This window comes from Podarcis bocagei (genome assembly GCF_964188305.1).
Source record: "Podarcis bocagei genome assembly, chromosome: W".
NCBI lineage: Eukaryota > Metazoa > Chordata > Lepidosauria > Squamata > Lacertidae > Podarcis > Podarcis bocagei.
Genome location: NC_138131.1, coordinates 41,809,256 through 41,836,251, shown reverse-complemented (window position 1 = coordinate 41,836,251; position 26,996 = coordinate 41,809,256). Strand labels below are relative to the sequence as shown.

General features: G+C 47.4%; 1 long non-coding RNA gene across 1 annotated transcript; it reads left to right on the top strand.

Annotated features, from left to right (window-relative positions):
- The first annotated feature begins 20,998 nt into the window (after nt 1-20,998).
- Nucleotides 20,999-25,435, top strand: LOC308578344. The gene is made up of 3 exons (XR_014003890.1): nt 20,999-21,112; nt 23,904-23,989; nt 25,372-25,435. It is a non-coding gene; the product is annotated as an uncharacterized lncRNA (long non-coding RNA).
- Nucleotides 25,436-26,996: the final 1,561 nt, after the last annotated feature.

Here is a 26,996-nt window from a genome sequence, read left to right as displayed (position 1 = left end):
CTCTAGCCATCTTAAAATCCAAAATTTGAATTTTTTTCAAAATTTCAAAATTTCTCAAAATTTTAAAATCAAAATCTCAAAATACAAAACAATTCTTCACTGCCTTGGGTCACTGTGAACTCTGAGGGAAGGGGGGGTTGCTTAATCCCCACTGCACAATAGAACAAAGGACCATGTGCTTACCAGGAAGTTAACTCAGAAAAATACTACTCAACTCAAAATCACAATCCAATGCAATCCTTCAAAAATACGCAGAAATATGCAATACTGGGGCCACTAACCCTTTGTGGGAATGTTCTGGGGTGCAGGAGAGGATATATTGACTAATTATATCCTTATCCTACTTGTGCTAACAAGTTCCCAAAATATCAGCAGAGTTTATATACATTCCCCTTTAAGTACGCAACGGTAACGTGTGCACAGGTTCGCTAGAACCTCTATAATAATTACTCTGGTAATTTCCCCTTTGTTCCCTCTTAAAATACAAGACACAACACAGTCTTTATAAAAGTATAAAAGAGTTTACTCACGATCTGTTCACAATATGATCCCAGACGGCAGACAGGCTTAAAAAGGTAAAATACACTTAGAATCTATCTTATAGGAAGATAGCCCTCTCCTCTCTTGGCTGAGAGCCAAGAGGGCATCCTGCTTCTTCGAAAGGTGATGGCAGAGAGAGAGAGATGGCTGCCTGCCCTGTGCTTTTGTCATTACCTGCACAGGTGAGGCCACACCCACCTCTGGTCACATGTGGAGGAAGTCCGTCCCCAGGAAGTTTACCTGCTTGCTGGACAGACATCCCTCCCCATGTTGTAACATGTACACTCTAGGAATGTTGTCATTGACTGCTCCTGTGTTTACATCCCACAAAATTCTGGGTGTTGACATATGCCTTCTCTCTCTTGGCGAGGACGTGCTTGATGAGTCCCTCTCTCTGTCCGGACTGCGTATGTGTGGAAGGCACAAAGAGCTGGCGCATAGTGTGGGTCATTGGGGTTGCTTCTTGCTCATGCTCTCCTTGTCACGGATACGCCTCAGGGAGATGAGAACAGAACTCAAGTAGTCCTTAAAAGCAAGGAGGCGGGAGGGCACAGTACACCTCTAGAGGCCCTAGGCTTCAGCCTGCTTAGCCTATACATAAATCTGGCCCTGCCTATGTCACAGTGAGCACAGGCCCATCGATCACGTGCAAGCCTTTCTGCATATTGGGAAGGAGCCTCCTGTTCTGGGCCAGGTGGAAGAGTGACACCAGCAGAAGACTGGATGGTGGGGTCGAAGCTGATCCCGGGGAGCACGTGAGGAGTCAAGGCTTCCCGCATGAAGGCCTCGCTTCCCCTAGAAGTCCCTGCCTCCTGGTCTGTGTTCGCTTTCTTCTTCAGGTACAGCGCCAGCATGTTCTGGATGGTGCACCTGCTTTCGGGGGAGAGCTTGTCGAACTGGTCCACACTAGAAGAATAGCCATGAGACGGGTGAGACTCCTGCAAGGCATCCCCAAAGTCAGGGGAACATAAGCGCATTTGAAGAGCCTTGCTGGGTCAGGCCAAGTCCCATTCAGTCCGACATCCTGTTGGCATAGTGGTTCCTTCCAGATGCCCATTTTTTTCGATTCATGATTGTTTCTATTCATGACAGTAGGAGGGCAGTTATAAGCAAGACTGTATTCAGTACTGTTCGTGCCTGCAAAGCTTTCGGGACAGACATACTCCGACCCTTCCAACCAGTGCCCCCTAACTTCCAGCTGAAACCAGGTACCTTTTTCATACCACAAATGTTCTTCAGTGGTGTCAGGGGTTCAGGAGCAGAGACGCAGAGAAGGGAGGAGACAGAGAGCGAGGGGGAGGAATACGAAGGAAAGATGAGTGGGGATGACGACCCGAGATCACCGAGCCTGTCCAGTGAGTCCGAGGATTCCCAGAAGGGAGCGCCAGCGGTCAGAGCAAGGGGGGAAAGCAGGGGGACACCCCAGGAAGAAGGGTCCAGAGAGGGATCAGAGAGCAGCAGTTGGAGATCGGGACCCACGTGCCCAGCCGGGAGCAGCGGGGAGAAAGGGGACCAGATATCGGGTTCCGGAGGCTTTCAGAAAGAGGGAGGGCATGAGTCAGGAGTAGTCACGCCCACCTCGGGGAGCGACGAAACGATCAAGAGGAAGGTAGGGAGTTGGGCGCGCGCGCCAAGTTCAAATGTAGCGGAAGCTGGCGCAGTAAGCAGCCCAGAGAGTGAGCCAGGTCCCAAAGCCCGCCGCAAGGAGGCGGAAGGGTCAGGGGGGTCCGCGTCAGAAGAGAGTAGGAAAGAAGAGACCCCGGGGGGCAGAAGGACCCAGAGACGGAAGGAAAGGCGCAGGAGGTGGAGCAAGGCTAGGGTATTAAACTGGTGTGCTAGAGGCGGAGACTCAGACGGGTCTTCGCCGGTCTGACCTAGAAGAAGTAGGGCTGCACATTGCAGTTTGGAAATGGAACCTGTAATCTAATAAAGACTCTTTTAACGTGAACGCTGGCTAACGTGGTCCTATGTGAGCTGGGACTGGGTGGCAGCCCTGACAAGTGGTGAACCATGGCATCTCAAATTCCGCAATGCTTCACGCCAGTGTGACCAAACCAGTTGCACTCCCCTAAATCCATCTAAATGTTATGGGGGGGGATTTGTCCCACTTAAGTTGCACTTTATAGCTCAAGAGGGCCCCTCTGGTTGATAATAATATAGTAGCACAGGGGACGCATCACAGAACAACTTGCAAAGCAAAATGACATGTAGTTGGTCCACCACTATTGCAAGATTACTGCATCCTTCAGGAATGGTGTGTCCAGCTCCATCTGAGTCATCATCCAGGCACGCTGTGGAGCTGCATGGATGAGAGATGGGCATCTTCGGCCAGTCAGGGGTGAAGAGCTGGCAAGATCCCCTGTACTGAGCAGAAAAGCAAATGCTTTGGCCTCCGAGATCTCTCCCAACTCTCAGCAGCCCTCACTGTGAGCCATACTAGAGGAATTTTGTCCTGCTTTTGCTGAGCTACAACACAGGAGCGCACCCCCAGGGGGCCATGATGTGGTAACCCTGGCGAAGCATTGCAGAGCAACTGAGAAAGCAGAATGATGTTTGCGTGGACAGTCCATTAGAAAGCTCCACTGTTATTGCATTGATGGTACATTGCAGAATACGCCCCCCCTCCAGGCAAAAACATCCGTCTGGTGGGACAGTAGCTTTCATTTCGGAGGTTGTGGTTTTACATCTTCCTATTTGTTTATTTATTTATTTATTCAAAATTATTTATCTATTTCATAAAATTTATACACTACCAGATGGTAGGAAACATCAAAGCCATTTACAGAAATATAAAACCATAAAATCAGGAAAAACCTACAGTACATTAAACGCTGAAGAAGTGAATACCAGAATAGATCAGAACTCACTCCCAAGGTAAGGGGAAGAGACATGGCTAAGATGGCAGGACAGCTTACTCTATGGTGTTAACCCCTTCATGCACTAATTAGACTGAAGCATGTTGGTTATATGAGACTGGTTATCCCGCACAACATGCTCTCACGCAACCCATGCCCTCCAACTGAAAACCCACTTCCTGGACAATATCAACATTGTGTTTTGTGCCTGGGAACTGCACAGTGAATATTTTTATTAGAAAAGAAAACAGCCTGGTGTTTCAGCTTCTCAGAGTTGTTTTATTCAGTGCGCTGCTACAGCTTGTCACACCCAAATCCTCCAAAGGAATCTGCCAAAGTGCTTTTCAAGGCAAAAGGGGGCAGAGGGAGAGAAACCAAGAACCTCAAATTCACTAGACCAGGGATGGGGAATTCGGTGGCCCTCTAGATGTTGTTGGATTCCATCACCCCTGACCGTCGGCCATGCTGGCTGAGGCAGAAGGCCATTTGATCTGGCAATATCTGGGAGCCCACAAGATTCCCAGCCTCCGGTTTTCTTGTGTGTGTGTTTCTTGTGGCTGATTAGCTGTTTTCCCTGTGTAAAGGTCAGAGGGGGCAGGGTTTCTGTTGAGGCAGGGGATTAGCTGTGGGAGGAGCTTATCAGAGTTTGTAGGGCAGCGGCGCGCGCAGTTATATCCATCTTTTAGATTTAGGGGAGCTAGTCTCAAACGTTTGTTGGGGGAGACCTAGGTTTTTTTTTTGTGGGCGAAGTTATTTGTCCTGTCTTCAAGCTTTTTATGATGGAGGACCTCTGTAGCCACCCCCAACAACACGATCTCAAGATGGAAGGGGAGGGAACAGCTGCAGTCGCCTGCGATTCCTGCGCAATGTTTGCCATCTTGCCAAAGGTTGCAGGCAGCTTCACCTGCAGCAATTGCATGTTGATTGCCCTTTTAAAAGACAAAGTCCAGCAACTGGAGGAACGTGTAGCTACGCTCCAAAGAATTAGAGAGCTGGAGCTCTTCTTGGAAGCAACAGAGCACACCGTCCCCACCAAGGAGGAGACAGGGGACTCCCCTGAGAAGGAGGCTAGTTCATCAACACAGGAGCCAGATATATGGAGAAACGTGACTCAAAGAAGTAGGAGGCCCAGGGTTCACTCTGATTGTTTAGAAATACACAATCGCTTTGAGGTCCTCTCCCCTAGCATGGAAGACGAAGAGCAGACTCCATTTGAGGATCTCTCCCTCATTACAGTCGATCAGGTATATGAAGACGAGCAGCAAAGTCAGTCCTCAGGGAATGTGCAGGCGACCTTGGAACGGACAGCTCACGGAAGAACCCCGACCAAACCCAAGAGGAGGCGTGTAGTGGTGATAGGGGATTCCCTACTGAGGGGAACAGAAGCAGTGATCTGTGGGCCTGACAAGATGTCTCGGGAAGTGTGCTGTCTCCCCGGGGCTAAGATCCAAGATGTAACTGAACGACTGCAAGGAATCATAAAACCCACTGACAAATACCCCTTCCTCTTGGTTCATGTGGGAACCAATGACACTGCAAGCAATAGCCTCCAGAAGATCAAAAGAGACTACGAGGCTCTCGGCAGGAAATTGAAGCAACTAAATGCACAAATTGTCATCTCGTCTGTCCTCCCAGTTGAACGACGTGGCCCAGGGAGAGAGGGGAAAATAGTGGAAGTGAACAGCTGGCTTCGCAAATGGTGTAAACAGGAACGGTTTGGATTCTTAGATCACGGACTGCAGTTTCTTGAAGATGGACTTCTGGCAAGTGATGGGCTGCACCTCACAACGGTTGGGAGGAATGTTTTTGCCAAAAATCTCAGAAATCTCATCAGGAGGGCTTTAAACTGACTAATGTGGGGGAGGGAGACAGTGCTCCTGAAGGTAGGAGTCTATCAATTAATGAAGATGATCATCCAAATGTCATAGACCAAATGGAGCAAACAGCACGCAGACCTAGTGGTGGGAGGAAAAAATCCTTAAATAAGAGACACGGGGGAATGATTAATGGACTTCAATGTCTGTACACTAATGCGCAAAGCATGGGAAATAAACAAGATGAGCTTGAGCTCTTGGTACAGCAAACTAAATATGACATAATAGGCATCACTGAAACCTGGTGGGATAAGTCCCACGATTGGAATGTAATAATGGGGGGATACAATCTATTTCAGAGAAACAGACCAGACAAGAAAGGAGGAGGAGTGGCGTTATATGTCAGGGATGTGTATACCTGTGAAGAGATCCAAGATTTAGAACCTCAAAGCCAATGTGAGAGCATTTGGGTCAAAATTAAGGGAGAGAAGAATAACAGAGACCTCATTGTGGGAGTTTACTATAGATCCCCAAGCCAAACGGAGGACATAGATGATGCCTTCCTGGAACAGATGGCCAAGCATGCAAAAGGAAGGGAGATAGTAGTAATGGGGGACTTCAATTACCCGGATATTTGTTGGACGTCAAACTCAGCCAAGAGCATAAGTTCAAACAGATTCCTCACTGGCCTTGCAGACAACTTCATTGTCCAGAAAGTGGGAGAAGCAACAAGAGGAACAGCCATTTTAGATCTGGTCCTAACCAATGTTGATGACCTGGTTAGTGGGGTAGAAGTGGAAGGATCATTAGGCGCGAGTGATCATGCTCTTCTGAAGTTTACTATACAGCGGAAAGGAGCAGCCAAGCATACTAGGACTCAATTTCTTGACTTTAAGAAAGCCGACTTCATAAAACTTAGGGAAGTGCTGGGTGAGATCCCATGGACAGCAATACTAAAAGGAAAGGGAGTTCATGATGGCTGGGAGTTTGTTAAGAGGGAGATAGTAAAAGCACAACGTCAGGCAATACCAATGAGACGGAAACATGGAAGGTGCCTAAAGAAGCCAGGGTGGCTATCTAAAGAACTTTTAACTGAATTAAGATTAAAAAAGGATGTGTACAAAAAATGGAAAAGGGGGGAAACCACCAAAGAGGAATTCAAACAAATAGCCAGCACGTGTAGACACAAAGTCAGAAAAGCTAAAGCACAGAATGAACTCAGGCTTGCTAGAGAGGTTAAAAGCAACAAAAAAGGCTTTTATGGGTATGTTCGTAGCAAAAGGAAGAACAAAGAAACAGTGGGGTCACTCAGAGGAGAAGATGGTGAAATGCAAACAGGGGACACAGAAAGGGCTGAACTCCTCAATGCCTTCTTTGCCTCAGTCTTCTCCGATAAAGAAAACAATGCCCGACCTGAAGAATTTGGAGCAAATGATTCAGCAAAGGAAACACAGCCCAGAATAACTAAGGAGACAGTACAAGAATATTTGGCTAGTTTAGATGTATTCAAGTCTCCAGGGCCAGATGAACTGCATCCAAGAGTATTAAAAGAACTGGCAGATGTGATCTCAGAACCACTGGCAGTCATCTTCGAGAAATCCTGGAGAACAGGCGAAGTCCCGGCAGACTGGAGGAGGGCAAATGTTGTCCCTATTTTCAAAAAGGGGAAAAGAGAGGACCCAAATAATTACCGCCCAGTCAGTCTGACATCAATAGCAGGGAAGATTCTGGAGCAGATCATTAAGCAAACAGTCTGTGAGCACCTAGAAAGGAATGCTGTGATCACCAATAGTCAGCATGGATTTCTGAAAAATAAGTCATGTCAGACTAACCTGATCTCATTTTTTGACAGAATTACAAGCCTGGTAGATGAAGGGAACTCAGTGGATATAGCCTACCTTGATTTCAGTAAGGCATTTGACAAGGTGCCCCATGATATTCTTGTAAAGAAGCTGGTAAAATGCGGTCTTGACTCTGCTACCACTCAGTGGATTTGTAACTGGCTGACTGACCGAACCCAAAGGGTGCTCATCAATGGTTCCTCTTCATCCTGGAGAAGAGTGACTAGTGGGGTGCCACAGGGTTCTGTCTTGGGCCCGGTCTTATTTAACATCTTTATCAACGACTTGGATGATGGACTCAAGGGCATCCTGATCAAATTTGCAGATGACACCAAACTGGGAGGGGTGGCTAACACCCCAGAGGACAGGATCACACTTCAAAACGACCTTGACAGATTAGAGAACTGGGCAAAAACAAACAAAATGAATTTTAACAGGGAGAAATGTAAAGTATTGCACTTGGGCAAAAAAAATGAGAGGCACAAATACAAGATGGGTGACACCTGGCTTGAGAGCAGTACATGTGAAAAGGATCTAGGAGTCTTGGTTGACCACAAACTTGACATGAGCCAACAGTGTGACGCGACAGCTAAAAAAGCCAATGCAATTCTGGGCTGCATCAATAGGAGTATAGCATCTAGATCAAGGGAAGTAATAGTGCCACTGTATTCTGCTCTGGTCAGACCACACCTGGAGTACTGTGTCCAGTTCTGGGCACCACAATTCAAGAAGGACACTGACAAACTGGAACGTGTCCAGAGGAGGGCAACCAAAATGGTCAAAGGCCTGGAAACGATGCCTTATGAGGAACGGCTAAGGGAGCTGGGCATGTTTAGCCTGGAGAAGAGGAGGTTAAGGGGTGATATGATAGCCATGTTCAAATATATAAAAGGATGTCACATAGAGGAGGGAGAAAGGTTGTTTTCTGCTGCTCCAGAGAAGCGGACACGGAGCAATGGATCCAAACTACAAGAAAGAAGATTCCACCTAAACATTAGGAAGAACTTCCTGACAGTAAGAGCTGTTCGACAGTGGAATTTGCTGCCAAGGAGTGTGGTGGAGTCTCCTACTTTGGAGGTCTTTAAGCAGAGGCTTGACAACCATATGTCAGGAGTGCTCTGATGGTGTTTCCTGCTTGGCAGGGGGTTGGACTCGATGGCCCTTGTGGTCTCTTCCAACTCTATGATTCTATGATTCTATGATTCTATGATTCTACACAAACAACCAGGCACTCAGCTGTGAGGCATCTTCTGAAAAATTTGACCCTGCGTCCAGTCAGGCTTCCCCTGTGCGGCTCTGCTCGGGAACTGAGGTCTTTAAGCAGAGGCTTGACAACCATATGTCAGGAGTGCTCTGATGGTGTTTCCTGCTTGGCAGGGGGTTGGACTCGATGGCCCTTGTGGTCTCTTCCAACTCTATGATTCTATGATTCTACACAAACAACCAGGCACTCAGCTGTGAGGCATCTTCTGAAAAATTTGACCCTGCGTCCAGTCAGGCTTCCCCTGTGCGGCTCTGCTCGGGAACTGACCTAGCAGGGAACAGAGTTAGCAGCGGTCCTGCATCCGTGTGACATGAGGGATAAATCAAGTCCAAAGACAGATCGGTTCTTATCTCTTAGAAGCGTTTATTTACAAGCCATAAATCAGTCTCACACCATCGGAGCTTTCCAGCATCTTTCAGTGCTCCAAAGGCACACCCGTGCAGCTTCTGTGCCAAGCTGCTTGTCTCTCTGAGTCTCAGTCAGAAGTGAAAGCAAATCTCACAGACAAAGCCTGTGACGCACTTCCCTGCATCATGCTCCTCCCAGATACAGGACACCACGGAGTTTTAACCCTGTCAGTTCCAAACTCCACACCCCCTCTTGACCTGCATCTGGGGACAATAGCCAACAATGCTTTCCCCATACACAGACCCTCACAGAACTCCTCATGCTTCTGGAAGGTCAATGGTTTTGTGAAACCATCAGCGAGGTTCTTTGTTGAGGGACAGTATTTCAGAGCAACTAGCCCCTCACGAACGCTCTGACATACATTCCGGAAACGTATGTCCAAATGTTTGGTCCTCGCCTTGAACTGCCCCGTCTCAGCCAATTTGAGGCAAGGTTGATTGTCTTCATGCACCACAACAGGCAGACAATTCTCTCCACAGATTTCCTTGACCAAACACACATAGAACTCCAGCTCTCTGCAAACCTCTGATAGCGCACTGAACTCCGCTTCAGTAGATGAAAGCGCTATGAGACTTTGCTTCCGGGACCTCCACCCAACTACTGAGTCCCCAAACTTCACCACTAGGCCTGACACTGATTTGCGGTCTTCAGAGTTAGCCCAATCCGAGTCCACAAAGCAAGTCAGCTTCACTTCTCCTTGCGCTGGCAACCTAAGACAAAAGTCTTTGGTTTCCTGCAAATACCTCAGAACTCTCTTGATGCCATTCCAGGCTTGCACACTAGGGTTTGATGCTTCCCTGCTGAGCAGATTGACAGCAAACGCAATGTCTGGTCTGCTCCACTGAGACAAGTACAACAAACTCCCTAGGGCTGACTGAAACACTTCAGTATTTTCGAACACAACGCGTTCTGCTTGCTGACTTTCTTTTACGTATCCAGCCTCCATGGGTGACCTGGCACCTGCACAATCAGACATTCTGAACTTCTCAAGCAACTGTTCAATCTTACCTTTCTGGCAAAGCAAAAAGCTACCATCCTCAGTCTTCGCTATCTGGACACCTAAGTAGGATTTGACATCCCCAAGCTGCTTCAGCTTGAACCGCTTTCCAAGCTCCCTAGCAAACTTCTTCACCTGTTCACTCGTCTGTGCCATCATTAAGATATCATCAACGAAAACAAGAATCGCTTCCTGTGTCTCTCCTGACCCCTTCAGGTACAGGCAACTGTCTGCAAGAGACCTCTTAAAACCTAGCTCTTCTAAGGCTTCATGTAGACACATATTCCAATTCCTGGCAGATTGGCGTAATCCATAGATGGATTTGTGCAACCGCCACATGATGCCTTGCTCACTGATTTCAAACCCTGGAGGAGGAAGCATGTACAACTCCTCCTGGAGATCTGAATTCAGGTAGGCAACATCTACATCAAAATGGTTCACCTTCCAACCTCTCTGTGCTGCTATCGCTAAAAGCATTCTCAAAGTCTCTGCTCTTGAGGTCGGCGAATAGACCTCTGTGAAGTGGACACCCTTTTTCTGTGTGAATCCACGTGCCACTAATTTCGCTTTGTACTGTGGTTCTCCAGCTTCTGTGGGTTTTAAGCGGTAAACCCACCTGCAACTAACAGCTCGCTGGTTAGCCGGCAGTTGAGTGAGTGAGAACACACCAAGAGACTCCACTGAGTTCATCTCCTTCTGCATCACCTCACGCCATTTGCTAGCTTCTTCCTGAGGCAACTTCTGAACATCCTCAAAGGATTCAGGCTCACATCTAGCCACACCAACCCAGACACTAGTGGCTTCATACCTTTCAGGAGGCTTTCCTTTCGTTGACCTAGCTGACCTCCGCAGCGTGAACTCTGGACCTGCACCTGATTCACTTGGATCAGCCCTACCATCTCCTGTGTCAGAAACCTCCCCCTCTGACCTGCTGTGCCGTTTCAGGCGTACAGCTGGTTCTGCTGGCGAGGATGGTTCACTCCTCGGCTCAGACTTGACAGAGACCTGTGGAGGGGTCTTGGGACTCCCCTTTGGAGAGGTTGGGAGCCCCTGCCTTGGAGATCCCTGCTCTGGACTCTGTGCCTCAGCAACAGGTTCAGCCTCGTCCTCCTCCTCCTCATCACCTGAGTCTAACAGAACATCTGGGTTCCCGTGAAGACGTTTCCACCCACTCTGCTCGCAAAACTCAGCACTGCCGCTAATAAGCAGCTTAGACTGGTTGCCAGTAGGGTATGCAAAACGCCACGCCTTTGAACCTGGCTCATAGCCTACAAAGATCATCTTCCTAGACCTTGGCTCACCCTTTCTGCGTATGGCCTTTGGAACCAAAACCCAAGCCTGAGACCCAAAAACGTGCAGAAAGTCCACCTTCGGTTTCTTTCCATGAAGCAGAAAGTACGGTGTGTCTCCTACACTTGAATTGAACACCCTGTTCTGCACAAAGCATGCTGTCTTATAACTTTCAGCCCAAAAGCGCTGTGGCAAACCCGAGTCTGCCAACATAGCATTCGCTGATTCCTGTAAAGTGCGAAACTTCCTCTCCGCCACTCCGTTCTGTTGCGGAGAGTAGGGGGCCGACAATCGATGAGTGATACCTTTCTGCCTGAAAAACGATTGCAGCGCAGAACCTGTGAACTCCCCCCAGCGATCAGACTGAAAGGAAACCACCCTGGCAGAGAAACGCAGCTCTACCGCTGTGATCCAATCTCTGATCAGTGCAGCTGCTTCTGATTTGCATCTAAGCGTAAATAGCCAGGTGTGTTTCGAAAAATCATCAATCAGAATCAGAACCCATTTAGACCCAGCTAAAGAAGGTGTTGGCATGGGACCTGACAAATCTGCACGCACAAGTTCAAAAGGTTTACTGGTCCTCCTCTCTGACCTGGGGTATGTGCATGTTGTGACCTTTGATTGCTTACAGGCTTGACAATCTAGGTATTTGTCACATGCCTTGAACCTACACCCAATTGTGTTCATTGCTGCTTTCCGCACAAGTGACCACCCAGCGTGTCCAAATTTCCTGTGCCATAAGTGAATACAATCATGGTGTGGTGGGACATTAGCACACTGCACTTGGGCATCTTCAATGGACTCTCCACTAGCCCCATTTTCCACCAGCCCCATTTTCCCACCAGCCCCATTTTCAATGGGCATCTCCACCAGAAAGAGCCTGTCTTTCCTCTCAACACTGTAGATCTTCTTCCCATCCCTGTAAAAAGAGCACAAATTGTTAGAGAACAGAACATCAATTCCAACAGTCGTAAGAACTGGCACACTTAAAAGAGAATGGGCAAGTTCTGGGACCACATAAGCTTGCACTTCACAACCTAGAAAAGAGCAAAACAAAGACCCAGATTCAGTCAGAGGTCTTTGAGATCCATCAGCTAACGTAACATAGTGTCCAGCTTTAACTGTCTTGCAGTTCCTCGGGAGCTCTCTGGAGTTAACGAGGCAATGCGACGCTCCACTGTCGATAACAAAAGAAAAAGTGTCTCTTTGGCTGTTTTCCAAAGATGCCATGGCGTTGTTTGCACCCCCACTGCCAGTGTCCTTCTTGGTTGCCATGGCCACAGCCTCCCCCCGACTAGGGCTTTCGCAGCTTCCCAGGGATACAAATGCAGCTGTGAGGTGATAAGACGCCTTGTCTTCCTCCTGGCCTGCAGCTTTCTCACGCCTCTGCTGAGATCCGGCCCTGGGAACCTGCTTTGTTGACATTCCACGCCAGCTGGTGTCCTTGGCAGCCTGGGCTTCTAGCGGATGCTTCCCAGCGCTGTTGGACGTCGCCACAAAGCACAAACAACTCTTGGAGACTTTGGCTTTCGCAGAGCTCTTGGATCGGCTTGCACCCCCACTCTTGGGTGCACTGCTGCCTAAGGAACAGCCTGCCACTGCCTTCCTCTTCCCAGCTCTCAGCCGCTCTCCAGCACCATCACACAGATACGTCGAAGCATGGACACAGCTTCCCAAAACAGCTCCAGCCCCCTCTGAACTTAGGGCATTCTCTGGGCAACTCTCAGCCCCCTCTGGTGTGGCGCCCACTGAGGCTTGACCTGCCATCTTCAGTGCCTGCCACGCGACCCAGGGCTTCCTCCCTTGGAGCTTTGGCAACAGCCAAGTATCAACGCTGGCCCTTAAAATGGCTAGCACCCTTTGCTCTCTCTCCAGAGCAGCCACGTCTGCTTCAGAAGCTTTTGCAGACCTCTCACTGGACTGGGCAAAGACTGGATCGGCCTGGGTGCAGTCCCACAGCTCCCTTTCTGCCAGCCAGCGGTGCATGCTCTTACTCCAGGCCTCCCAATTGGCCCCATGCAGCCTTTCAAAGGGGATATTGAAGCTTTCATGGTCCTGCTGTGCCTGAGCAGCAGCCATCTCCTCCCCCCGGGGCTTCAAGCGTACTCAAAAGTTGCCAGCAAGCTGGACCTCCGAAGCAGCAGCCTCCCTTGGCTCTTGGCTCCGCTCTCCAGCATTCCACCAGCGTCTCCCACTGCCCTTCCTGGCAGGAGCTCAAAGCAACTCACAGCTGGCAGCCTTCCTCCCTTCTCACACGTGTCAGGAAACACCGACCGTCCATAACCTCGTCTGAAAAATTTGACCCTGCGTCCAGTCAGGCTTCCCCTGTGCGGCTCTGCTAGGGAACAGAGTTAGCAGCGGTCCTGCATCCGTGTGACATGAGGGATAAATCAAGTCCAAAGACAGATCGGTTCTTATCTCTTAGAAGCGTTTATTTACAAGCCATAAATCAGTCTCACACCATCGGAGCTTTCCAGCATCTTTCAGTGCTCCAAAGGCACCCCCGTGCAGCTTCTGTGCCAAGCTGCTTGTCTCTCTGAGTCTCAGTCAGAAGTGAAAGCAAATCTCACAGACAAAGCCTGTGACGCACTTCCCTGCATCATGCTCCTCCCAGATACAGGACACCACGGAGTTTTAACCCTGTCAGTTCCAAACTCCACAAGGCATGCCTCTTACCGGAGGGAGGGTCATTCCAGAGGCAGCTGTGGCATGAGGGTGCTGGTTCATGCCTTTGTGGGCACATCTGAGGATTAAAGAGGACCCCCTAGGGAGCATGCTTGGAGATCTTCCTTACCACGTGGCTCTCTGGCAAAAACACAACAGTACTAACGGCCATATGGAACCACACCTCAAAGCTGGATCAGACTTCCCAGATCCTGTAGCCTACATCAGGAGGAAGACTGGGGCAGAGGGGCCTAGAGTGGGAGTCAGAGCTGCTCTTAGGGCTGCATGTCTGAAGCATGGGCAGAAATCTTTGTGTGTGAGGTTGCATGGGGCTGTCTCTTTGTGTTTTGCTGGTGCCAAGCCGCCAGCCAGCCAGAGGCAAGCAACCAACTGGCTTCAGGGGCAAGCTCCTTTGCAAAGCCAGTCTGACTTCACCAAATGCTATGACAGAGTGACCATTCGGCCCGTGTTCTGCTTCGCTGTGAAATGGCGTGTGTTCCTCAACCCAGAGAACCTCTCGTTCAACGTCAAGTTGGTCTAAGGAAGAAAAGCATAAGAGTTAGTCTTGAATTCCCCCCCCCCACATGTGCTGGGAGATGCCTGCACACCGCACATGTAAAGCACATCTCCTCCCACCCACACCCAAAAAGTCGTGGAAACAATGGTTTGTTAAGGGTGCTGGGAATCGTAGCACTGTGACAGAGGGGGTGGAATGGTGAATACACAGCCCTGCTGAACACAGAGGGATTTAGCTTTGGAGATAACACATGCATGACCACAATCTTCATGTGAGTTCCTGGTGACCTTCATTTTTATTCCCCCCCCCCCAAAAAAAAATTTATTAGTTTTCCAAATATTTTAAACACACAAACAAACAAACAAACAAACATAAATCCTAACCTTATTAAACCCAATCTAATTAACATTGCTAAGCAACTTCCTGGTATCCCCTTGGTTGAATTTCAGTGTATATCATTTTACTGGTTTTCCAAAACCTATAGTCTTATAAAATTAACTTGGTCACATAACATCTTTCTTTCTTTCCTAATCTCAATTTCATCATATAATTTATCACATTACATATTTAAATCCTAAGCCTATCTGATATTTGCAAGCTTTTCCAATTAATTTATCTTAACATATTTAACCAACTAATCATTAAATTTCGTCCATTCTTCCTGGTAGTCCTCCTCCTTCTGATCATGGACTCTTCCAGTCAGGTCGGCTAGCTCTGAAAAGTCCATCATCTTCATCTGCCAGTCTTCCACTGTTGGTATTTCTTGTGACTTTCAGCTTAAACACAAACTGCTCTGGAGTGAGAAAAATCCATAACACTCAAACATTCCTGCACAAAGCTGCCCATGGCAAGGTTACAACACAAACCCTGGAGATGCTGATGTGCAGGAATGGTTTCCTTGAGGGCATGTGTCATGTGTTTATGGGTTCTTTTTCGGGGGGGGGGGGTGCTGTTGCGGATGTTAATTTTTTATCTCTTTAGTTTGGATTATATGATTTACGTGGAATCTTATTATTTATGTGGATTTTTTTTCAATTTCATTGTATACTTTTTGATATTTTGTTCATTGTTTACGACTAGTTTTGTTATGTTTGCAGTTATGTAAATTTTTTTGTAAGCTGCCTTGCACATGGTTTGAAATTTGGAAAGGCAACATACAAATAAATAAATAAATGATTGATTGATTGAGAGATTCTAGCTGGAAATGAAGACTTGGGGTATGGAAGAGTGTGAGACGGGTTTTGAGATACAATTGTGCACATCATGTGATATCAAAAATGTACAAACTTTTGTTGAAATCCTAAATGGAAGAGGAACAGATGAAAAAGTGCATGATTAAAGGGGCAAGATTTTCTCTTTTTTTGGTTATATTGTACAGTTGGAATAGTGGTAACATATGTGGACTAAAGAGTTAAAATATACATTGAGTTATGACTTAAAATAGACTTTTAAATATATATATATTTAAGTATGGTTGGTATCTAACTCCCGAGAAGTTATTTAGAATACATGAAAACATACCAAATGTTTGTTGGAAATGTCAAGAAGATGAAGGGACATTTTCTCGTGCTTGATGGACATGTGAAATAGCTTAAAACATATGAGATACAAATACATACATTGTTTTTGAAGGTTCCTATTCAACTGTTGGGACTTACCGATATACAGTAAGCCTTTCCTGACCATAGCGCTGCAGCAGCTCCCAGCCAAGTGCTAGGAAATGTTCCCCAGCAGATGCCATGCTAGGAGGTCCTGCACCACTGGGTTTTTCAGGCATTCAGAGAAATTGTGGATTTTAGGACTTAGAAATGGGTCAGTAGCTTCATTTGGCAATGCCAGAAAAGACTGCCCCTTCAAATTCTGTTTCTAATGTGTATAATAATTTAATAATTATATTTTTTAATTATTTCTACCCTGCCCATCTGGCTGGGTTTCCCTAGCCACTCTGGGCGGCTTCCAGCAAAAGATTAAAAATACATTAAAACATCAGTCATTAAAAGCTTCCCTAAACAGGGCTGCCTTCAGGTGTCTTCTAAATGTCATATACTTGTTTATTTATTTGGCATCTGGTGGGAGGGTGTTCCACAGGGCGGACGCCACTACCGAGAAGGCCCTCTGCCTGGTTCCCTGTAACTTCGCTTCTCGCAATGAGGGAACCACCAGAAGGCCCTCAGCGCTGGACCTCAGTGTCCGGCCTGACCGATGGGGCTGTATTGAAGCACAATAGGGGGTGGTGTAGGGACTTTGTGCAGGTGATTGATGGTCAAGAAAAGGCAACCTTTGTCCTGTTTTATGTCAGGAGTTGGGAATTTTAGAAGTAGTACTCCTTTTTGCACGTTCTTACTTCCTGTACTGCTTGAATGGAAGAGGAAAACTTCACTTACTAATTAATTATGTTAAGTGAGGCAAATGTTAGGTCAGGAAGCTCAGTGCAGTATACCTGAAGGAGCATCTCCACCCCCATCCTTCAGCCCGGAGGTCCTCCTCCCAGGGTCTTCTGGTGGTTCCCTCCCCGTGAGAAGCAAGGTTGCAGGGAACCAGGCAGAGGGAGGGCCTTCTGTTGGGATACTGCCAGGGAGACAAAGTCCATCATGGCCCCAAGCCGTCTGCCGGACGATCCATCGATCTCCCGTAGGCACGCAGTATCAGCGATTAGCGACATGAGTTTCTAGAAAATATCTTGCCACATTCCAGAGCTCATGCACACTCTTATCAGCAGATAATTGGCAGCAGAAGTCGCACTCAGGAGAGCATTATTTACAAGCTTTATTCAGCGCTGATCAGAACAGAGAAAGACATGACTGCCTGCGTCAGTGTCTCCGACAGAGAGAGAAACAAAAGCAATAGGAACATAAACATCCTGTGAACAGGACATGCGCAGACTCTCTGACTCACAAAGCCTGCTCCCTTTTAAGGTGGAACGGAAATATCCTAACATCCTCCCCCTTTCTGTGTAACCTGTAGTACCTGTGGTTCAACCCAATTGCAACCTTTGTACGTAAACCTTAAGTTGTTCTCTGTTAACAACCTTAGACAACAGATCAGCAGGAATTTCATTTCCTGGCATGTAGGACACCTGAATGAGTCCTTTCTGTATACACTCTCTTGCGCGATGTAGCTTAATCTGCAAGTACTTGGTTCTTTGCTTGCAACTCTCTGAGTTCAGCAAAGCCAAACACGATCTATTGTCTTGATACACTTGTACAGGACATTTCACAGACACTCTGATGTCCTTAAACAGTTGCATCAACCATTCACAATCCATGAGTGAATATGACAGAGCATTGAGTTCTGCTTCACAGGAACTTAGGCTCACTGTCGTCTGCTTTTTGCACAACCAGTCAAACAGGCAGTGGTTGTACATGTAGCATACTCAAGAAGTGCTTGTACCATCCGTGGTGTCACTTCCAAAACTTGCATCTGCAAAGATTTCAAGACCTCCAGTCTTCTGACTGGTGAACCTCAGCCTATAGTGCATAGTCCCTTTCAAATAGCGGGCTATGCGCTTCAGAGCTTTCCAATCCTGAACCATAGGATTGTTGGCATGTCTGCTAAGCAGGTTAGTGCTTACAGCTATGTCGGGTCTTGAACATCTGGCAATGAAATTCAACTTGCCTAGAATGCATCTGTACAGCGTAGTGTCAGAAAACGCTTCAGCAGTACTGTCTACCTGGTAACCTGTCACCATCGGTGTGTCTGCTGGGTTTGCAGCAACCAAATTCAACCTGGTTAACACATCAGCAATTTTCTGTGTTTGGTGTACCAGAAAATTACCTGCTTGGTCCCTCTCCACCTGCAGAGAAAGATAGTTGGATACCTCACCAAGATCCTTCATGTCAAAGTGCTCCTTCAGCTGAGCTAGGGTGCTTTGATAAAAAGCCTGGTTCTTCCAAAACATCAGAAGATCATCAACAAAACATAGACAATACAGTTTGTTTTGCCCCTCCTCCTTGACAAACACACATGGATCAGCTTTGCCCTGGTGAAAACCTAGAGAAAGCAATGTCTCAGTGAGCTTTGTGTTCCAACACCTGGCACTCTGCTTGAGACCATATAAGGATTTCCGGAGTTTACAGACCATTCCCTTCTGTGTCTGCATTCCATCAGGTGGAAGCATGAACAGCTCCTCCCCCAAAATCCCGTACAAAAAAGCTGTATTAATGTCATGGTGGGAAACATGCAGTTTCTCCTCCGTAGCAATCTTGAGCATCAGCCGAATGCTCTCATATTTGACTGTGGGAGAGTAGGTCTCGTGGTAATCCTGTCCTGGTACCTGTGAAAAACCTCTGGCAACCAATCTGGCTTTGTGTCTGACTACCTTGCCATTCTGGTCTGTCTTGGCCTTGAAGACCCATTTGCTGCCAACCAGTCTCATCCCTGGGACTACCGGTACCAGTTCCCAAGTTTGGTTCCTATTCAAGGAATCAACTTCAGCCTTCATGGCATTAAGCCAAGGCTCAGCATCTTTAGACGTTAACTCCTGAACCTCTTTGAAGCTTGAAGGTTCCCACACCTTCTCTGAGCTACTAAGAACAGCAGTTGCCGTCTTAGCAAACTCATCAGCAAATCTCTTTGGAGGTCTGCCCTTCGTGGCTCTCTCAGATCTGCGTACTAGACGCAAGTCTTCTGGACTCATCTCCTCTTTCTTTGGAGAAAAGTGTCCAATTGTGAACAGTGGTTCTTCCAGTTCATTGTCAGACGCATCAGATGGTCTGACTGAGGCCTTTGCGCTCTTGTAGTCTGCTGTGTCATCACTTGCAGATAGGTAGCCGTGTTGGTCTGCCATAGTCAAAATAAAAAAAATTCCTTCCAGTAGCACCTTAAAGACCAACTAAGTTAGTTCTTGGTATGAGCTTTCGTGTGCATGCACACTTCTTTAGATACACTGAAACAGAAGTTGCCAGATCCTTCTATATAGTGAGAAGGTGGGGAGGGGTATTACTCAGAAGGGTGGTGGGAATGGGAGATTGGCAGATAGCTGAGATGAGCCTGTTGACGACTCTTAACGACTGTAATAGGTCTTACAGGAAAAGGCAAGGGGTGAGAAGGTGAGAAATGGCTTAGTCATGTATAATGAGATAAGAATCCAATGTCTCTGTTCAGACCAGGTCTCTCCGTGGTTTTAAGTTTGGTAATGAGTTGTAATTCAGCAGCTTCTCTTTCCAGTCTATTTCTGAAATTCCCTTTTTACTACAAAGGAATTTCAGAAATAGATAATAGAAATATTATCACTCATTTTCCTGCCTTCTCATTGCCAGCTCACTTCGATGCCCTCTGTTCCCAGAGATACCACTGGAAGAGCTGCTTCCCTTAGCCAGGAAGAGTCGGGGTCCCAGCAGCCTTCCCAGCAGGCCTCCCACATTTCCTCCTCCTTGGGCAGTGCTTCATTGCAGGTCCCCGAGCAGCTTTCCGAAGAAAGGCTCCATGGCACTGGCCAAAGTGCTTCCCTCCCATCTCTGGATGAGGTTTCTTCTTCCCAGTGCACCACCCAGGGAATGGGTCACCAGCGTGCAGCGACGTTCTCTAGCCTGCAGTCTGGGAGTAGGAAAAGTGTGATCACCTTTGTGGGGTCCCAGGCTGTTTCCTCTGCCTCTAAGTCTCCAGAGGGGTCTGTCCCAGCTCTGAGCACAGCTGACCTGGCGAAAGGCAGCCAGGGGCAAGGCCAGGTAAGTCCAGATTGAGAGGTAGGGAAAGGGCTTTGAGGCTGTAATGCCCTCCTTGAGTCTCTCCAGCTGGTTTGGACAACTGCCCCCATCCCTGACCCCTGGCCATACCGCCTGGGCCTGGTGAGAGATGGAGCCCCAGAACACCTGGAGTGCACCAGGCTGGGGAAGGATGTCGTGAGGTGGAAGGCAACAGGAAGGCAGACAGCCCATCCCGGGGTCGGTCCTTTTCCTCCTCCTAGCTTAATGGCTCAGCTGAGCCGCCATCCTTTAAACTGGGGAAGCAGCAGCGGCTCATCAGAACTCACAAGTTAGGAAGTCCTATGTTATACTGCCCATCTTCTTGTTATGTCCTGTTGGTGGGGAGAATCGTGCCGTTTTCCTGTGGGTGGGCAGCCAGGCAGCAGCAGGCTGGCAGGTGGGCCCAGGGAAATGGCTTTGTTGGGGGAGCCTCAGAACTCGTCCTCTGCATGCTTGTTCCCTGTTGCCCCAAAGTGGGAACTGTCTTGCAATTCAGGCTTGTGGCACACAGGTAGAGAAGGGGAGCCGTTTGTCTCTTCAGATGCCTGGGAGAAGAGAGCAGTGGGTGGGGGCAGCCTCTGCTCCCCCTTCTAGAAAGGAGGCCTTTGCCAACATGGGTGCACTTCTGCTCTATGTGGGGAAAGTGTTTATCCATCATGGACTTGGGGGGATGCTGCTGCCAGCCAATATGGGCTTTGAAGGATTTTTTTTTTTACTGTAGGCCTGTTTATTCTGCTGCATTTCAATGTTTGCCTATTTTCTGACCTAGTTGTAAAGTACCTTGAGATTCCCACATAAGAGGTTGCAGGTAAATACTCTAAAAATAAGAACTCCCCCCCCCCATCATGTCACAAAGTCAATTGACACAGAGCCTAGAATAATGCCAACGAGCTCTTCTACCTGGAGGTGCAACATCAGCCCTTCAACACATCAGCATGATGTGCAGTTGTCACACGGCTACGACTCATAAGCCATGAATGCAGGTCTGAATAGTGCCCCTTTGGAAACCCCCACCCTCCATGCAGAAAAAGAGCATCTGCCCCTGAAATCCTTTCAGTATAAAGTGTATGAATGACAGGCAGCTGAAAAACTGTCTCCTCGGCTATTTGGCTCATGTGTCTCATAGAACAAACTCCGTGGACGAAAAGAGCCTTGCCAGGAATGTGAGCCGACTTTAATCCAGCCTGCCCTGAAATATCTCAGAAGTGAAGCAGGAGAAAGAGGCCCAGTTTATGGCGGTGAGCTGACTTGGTTTTGAGTAGGAGGGTGTGCGCTGCAGGGGACTGGTCTGCTTATGTGAATAGGCTGGACTACAAAATCTCTGGCTGCTCTTATATTCTTTTTCTGCAAGGCTGCAGTTAGGTTAGTGGGTGGCAGGCTATTGCCTATCTTGTGTATCAGCAGCACTGTAGAGTCAGGCCAGATGGCAAATCCTGATAGTTGGGGTCGGGATGCATATGGAATGGGTTCGGGAAAGAGGGGTGGCCACTTCCAATCTACCAGGAAGCATTTTTCTGCTGGAGAAACAGCTTGCACCAGCAGAGGGAGGCAGCACTCCACAGAAACCCTCTCTGTCATACAAGCAGTCCTCTACAAGGAGATCCTTGGGCTGGGAGGGGGCTGGAAGTGACCATATTCCAGATGAGGGGGAGCATGAAGCCAGGCTCTGGGCTTTCGTTTCGTGTTGGAATGGAGATGTAAAATCACTTCTTTTGTATTCAGGTCAGGACAACAGATCCACACCTGGGAGCTTGTCAAAAGTTAAAAGTTAAAAATGTAAAAGTCAAAAGTTAAAAATGTAAAGGCTAATGGAATTCTATTTAAAAATCAAAAGTCGCTGTGGTGGTTCAAGTTATAGTGTCAGACAAAAGACAAGATGGAAAAGAAAAGATAAGGAAGAGAGAAAAGAGATAGAGAGAAAAAGAAGAAAGAAATAAAAAGAAAACACAAAAAATCCTACTGAAAATAGTTTGTTTGTTCAGAAAAGAGAAGGTAAAGAAAAAATCATTGTAATAAGTAAATAGAAAAAGGGGGGGAGTGGGGATGGAATATATATATATATATATATATATATATATATATATATATATATATATATATATATATATATATATATGTAGGTTTTGGTGTCTTCGGGTGTCTTCCCGTGTAAGAGTTGGGGTGTCTAGGCGACGTTTCGACGAGGTCTCACTCGTCATCTTCAGGCTGGTGCTTTCGGCTTCTTGTTACTAGAACAGAGCAGGATCTCAGTGTTTGAGTTCCTATAAATACTGTTGAGGGGGTGTGGTGTATAGCCTCCAACGTTCTGGGCAGAGAGGAAGTTCCTAGGTTAATGTGCCTTTTCTTCTTTTGTTCATTAATTACTTGAGGGATATCTTGAGTGATTACTTGAGTGATATTCTGAGTACCACTTAGGAGGGTCATTAGGTGTGGATTAGTTGCTAAAGCTTTCGTGTCTTGACCTCTTGACCTTGTAAAGAGTTTTTCTGAGAAGATGGCTGTACTGCACTTAGTTGTGCTTTGGCTTGGCTTCGTGTATAGGGGCGAGCTGTGGTTTTGTGCCCTGTGCCAGCCAGATCTGTGTAGGGATTGCAGGGGGGTGCAGCATCCGGAGGTGCCACTATGGTTTGGCTACTGGATGGTGTCTGTAATTTATCTGTGGAGAGGGTCTGGGTTTGCAAAGTCTGCCCAGCCACGTACATTGGACAAACAAACAGACGAATAAATGCACGTATCGCAGAACACAAGAATGCCGTCAAAAAAGAAGAAAAAACTTCCTCTCTTTACCAACACATGAAAGAAACAGGACACGAAATTAATTTTGCAGATTCCAAATTGCTCTTTAACATGGAACATCACCACAAGAGAATAATCATGGAAGCCATCGAGATAGAGAAACACCCTCACAACATGAACAAGCGTGACGACACGTCCCGCCTGCCAGACATCTGGAAATTAGCCCTCCCCACAAAAACCGACACCAGAACCAGAGGCACACAGAACGCCATCTCCAATCAACCACACCAGACCCAAACCCAGACCCTCTCCACAGATAAATTACAGACACCATCCAGTAGCCAAACCATAGTGGCACCTCCGGATGCTGCACCCCCCTGCAATCCCTACACAGATCTGGCTGGCACAGGGCACAAAACCACAGCTCGCCCCTATACACGAAGCCAAGCCAGAGCACAACTAAGTGCAGTACAGCCATCTTCTCAGAAAAACTCTTTACAAGGTCAAGAGGTCAAGACACGAAAGCTTTAGCAACTAATCCACACCTAATGACCCTCCTAAGTGGTACTCAGAATATCACTCAAGTAATCACTCAAGATATCCCTCAAGTAATTAATGAACAAAAGAAGAAAAGGCACATTAACCTAGGAACTTCCTCTCTGCCCAGAACGTTGGAGGCTATACACCACACCCCCTCAACAGTATTTATAGGAACTCAAACACTGAGATCCTGCTCTGTTCTAGTAACAAGAAGCCGAAAGCACCAGCCTGAAGATGACGAGTGAGACCTCGTCAAAACGTCGCCTAGACACCCCAACTCTTACACGGGAAGACACCCGAAGACACCAAAACCTACATTCCTGTACCCGTGAAAATCTACGAAAGCATATATATATATATATATATATATATATATATATATATATATATATATATATATATATATATATATATATATATATATATTTCTTTAATGAGAAATTAAAAAAAACTTTAAAAACTTTTTTTGAGTGATAGCAGCTCTTTTGGCTGAGGTGTGGCATGCAGCTGAAACAGTATTTCAGGAAACTCAAGCATTCCGTGTGAATCTCCAGGAGCTTGAAGAGAAACTCTAGGCGTTGCCAGCAACACTCCAGGAGCCACAAGCCAGAGGTATTTTTGAGAATCCTGTCTTCACAAGTTCCGGGGACATGGCCCTCCCAGTGTTAAGGTGGGGAGGTGGGGCTGCGAGTTTGCAGATAAGAGTCAAAAGTTTAAAATGTAAAGGCTAATGGAATTCTATTTAAAAATCAGGTCAGGACAACAGATCCACACCTGGGAGCTTGATGGCAGCTGAAGGGATCCACGGTGATCCAGGACAAGCTGCAGCTGCTGCTCAGGTACGGCCAGAAGGAGGCTTACCAGACGTCCCCGGTTGCCAGGGACAGTCCCCGGATTCAGCAATCTGTCCCCGGCAGAAATTTGTCCCTGGAATGTCCCCGGATTTACGCCTGGGGACTTCCTGCGCTGCAACATGGCTGACACCATGGCAGCATGCAGCATCGGAGGTCCCGACTACACCGGGGACATTAATTAAACCCGGGGACATTCCAGCCAGCCAATCCGCTGGCTGGGGGGGGGGTGCCCCGACCTTGCTGCAGCCGCCGCCGCTGAGGAGAGGGAGAGCCCGACCCGAGAGAGAAGAGACCCAGAGGAAGGTATGTCTGCTTTAACGCCTCATTGCTGAGCAAAAAACAGCGTTCTTGGTCGCTCCTGTGGCGTACACCCCTCCCCCCTTTTCTCCAGCTTGACGGCTTGTCTTTGGGGCGTAGAGGCAAAGCACAGCAGCGGGGATCCCCTGCCCCCCCACTTTGTGGGAGAGCTTGTTTGCAGATAGGGATAGCGCACGGTTGGAAATCCTTTTATTTGTAATTGCTCTGGTTGCTTAGAAGGGTAGTTGGCGGATGAAGTGAATCAAGTCAACTTTAATGGTTTAACCTGCCAGAAAAAGGGCCAGTTTAAAACAGCGGCTGTCTAGTTCACAGAGTTCCTGAACAAGCCTGTATGGAAACACGGTTTCTATAATGACTGAAATGTGCTTCATTTGCAACTAAGTAGAGCCTCTCTGCTAATGCAGAGCACAATCCACAGCTTCAGGCAAGGCCATTTATATAGCCAGAATCCAGAGCAGCCTTTTCTCCTATGAAATATACTCAGAGTCGCAAAGTGATTTCATGCTCTTTATTCAGCTCATAGTGGTGAGGAGGAATGAATGAAAGTCCCCTCACAGTATCTGTTTTATATACATTATTTACACAATGGGCTGCACATGATTGGCTAATTCCGGAATTCTATTGTAAGCCAATCAGGTTGTGGATTCACTTCTATCTGGAGCAGGGTTGGGTGGTTCCTGCCAACCAATCATACTGCTGCATTGTTCTAGGACCAATCAGACTGCTGCATTCTGAATCCTATTGTTCTAGGACTAATCAGACTGCTGCAATTTGGATCCTATTTTTCTAGGACCAATCAGACTGCTTCAGTTTGGATCCTATTCAACTCAGTACATAACATCCTACTCCCTGAAGTACCACCACTGCAACACCAGCGCTTGGCCTTCTGGCACCTGCAGGCTAGGGAAAGAGCTCTTTAGCACCCTGGGGTGGAGCTCCTTCTCAGCAATAGCACTGTCTGCTCATTCCCAACTTCTTCAACCAGTGCCTCTGTGCCTTCTGCAAATGTCTGGAGTAAATGTCTAGCAGGAAGTGTCTGTCCTCTCCAGGATGTTGAAATACTGAAGAAGGCGCCCAATAGCCCTAAGACGGGGGCGGAAACAGTACTTAAGGATGATCAAGCATGAAGGTCCAGGAGCTTGAAGAAAAACTCCAGCTGTTGCCAAAAATACTCCAGGATCCGCAAGGAAGAGGTATTTTTGAGAATCCCATCTTCACAAATTCCGGGGACATGGCCCTCCCAGTGTTAAGGTGGGGAGGTGGGGCTGCGAGTTTGCAGATAAGAGTCAAAAGTTAAAAATGTAAAGGCTAATGGAATTCGATTTAAAAATCAAAAGTCGCTGTGGTGATTCAAGTTATAGTGTGAGACAAAAGACAAGATGGAAAAGAAAAGATAAGGAAGAGAGAAAAGAGATAGAGAGAAAAAGAAGAAAGAAAGAAAAAGAAAACACAAAAATCCTACTGAAAATAGTTTGTTTGTTTGTTTGTTTGTTCAGAAAAGAGAAGGGGGGAAACCCCATTGTGATAAGTAAATAGAAAAAGTGGGGGAAAGTGGGGATGGAAAAGTAGATATATATATAGAATTCTTTAATGATATTTTTTTTTAAAAAAAACTTCATTTGGAGTGGGAACGACCTGCCCCATCTGTGCACCCCAGCGGTCTGTGCATGAGCTAGAAGCCAGCGGCCCAGCCAGCAGCTGACATTGGGAGGTCCAATCAAAGACCTTGCTGGTCCGATATGCTTTTCTCACGCTGCCCTCTGTTGTAAACCAAATCTGCCCTTCGTCCCTTATGGGGTATGCAAGAGCCCGTATAGAGTCCTTAAGTGGGTTCCCTATTGGTAGGAGAAGATAACAGAGGCCAACCAGAGAATATTGAGAAGCAAAGCAGCTAGTAAGCCTGATCTTTATTAAAGCTGTTGCAACAGGGTGCTCCCCTCACACGCAGGAGGAGGGAGGAGGGCCCACAACAAAGGTGTGCCCACCCTTATATAGACATTTTAAATTGCCCGCCCTGGAGTCCAAGACCACCCCCAGAAACATCATACATACATCACAGAAGGGGTGTAGCCCAAGACCACCCCCCAGATACATCACACCTACATCATAGAAAAGGCGGTCTACAACAGAAATCTGAGTGCGTTGTTTATCTCCTGTCTGGCAGGTGACCTGTTAATGGTCACTTGATTGGATTACCTGGGGAACCTGGCCAGTCCTCTGAGATGGTAATCACTTAATTCCTGGGACAATGGGAAGATTCCCTCTCCCTCCTTGGAGAGAAACATTTGGTCAGTTTGGGAGTCAAAATGGTTTCAGGACTGTATTCCTGTGCTGCTCCAGACATGTGGTTTCTATATTTAGGCACGTTTTTGCTTGGTCCATTTATGAACATTTATGACCTATCTAAGACCTTCAAATTCTTATAAGACCATCCTCCAGATGCATCTTGGAAGCAGGCTGCTGGCGCAACAGCCCTCCCCAAGCTCGGAGCGCTGGGGATGAGGGGTCTGCGGCTCTCCAGAGGCTGCTGGAGCCTGGGGACCACATCTGGAGAACCGCGGGCTCCTCGTCTCTGCTGGAGCGGAAGAGGCCCACCAAAACTCAACTCCTCACCTCGGTCTGGTTCCTACTTCAGCGAGAACTTCTTGGTTTATGCTGTGTAATTTATTGGTTT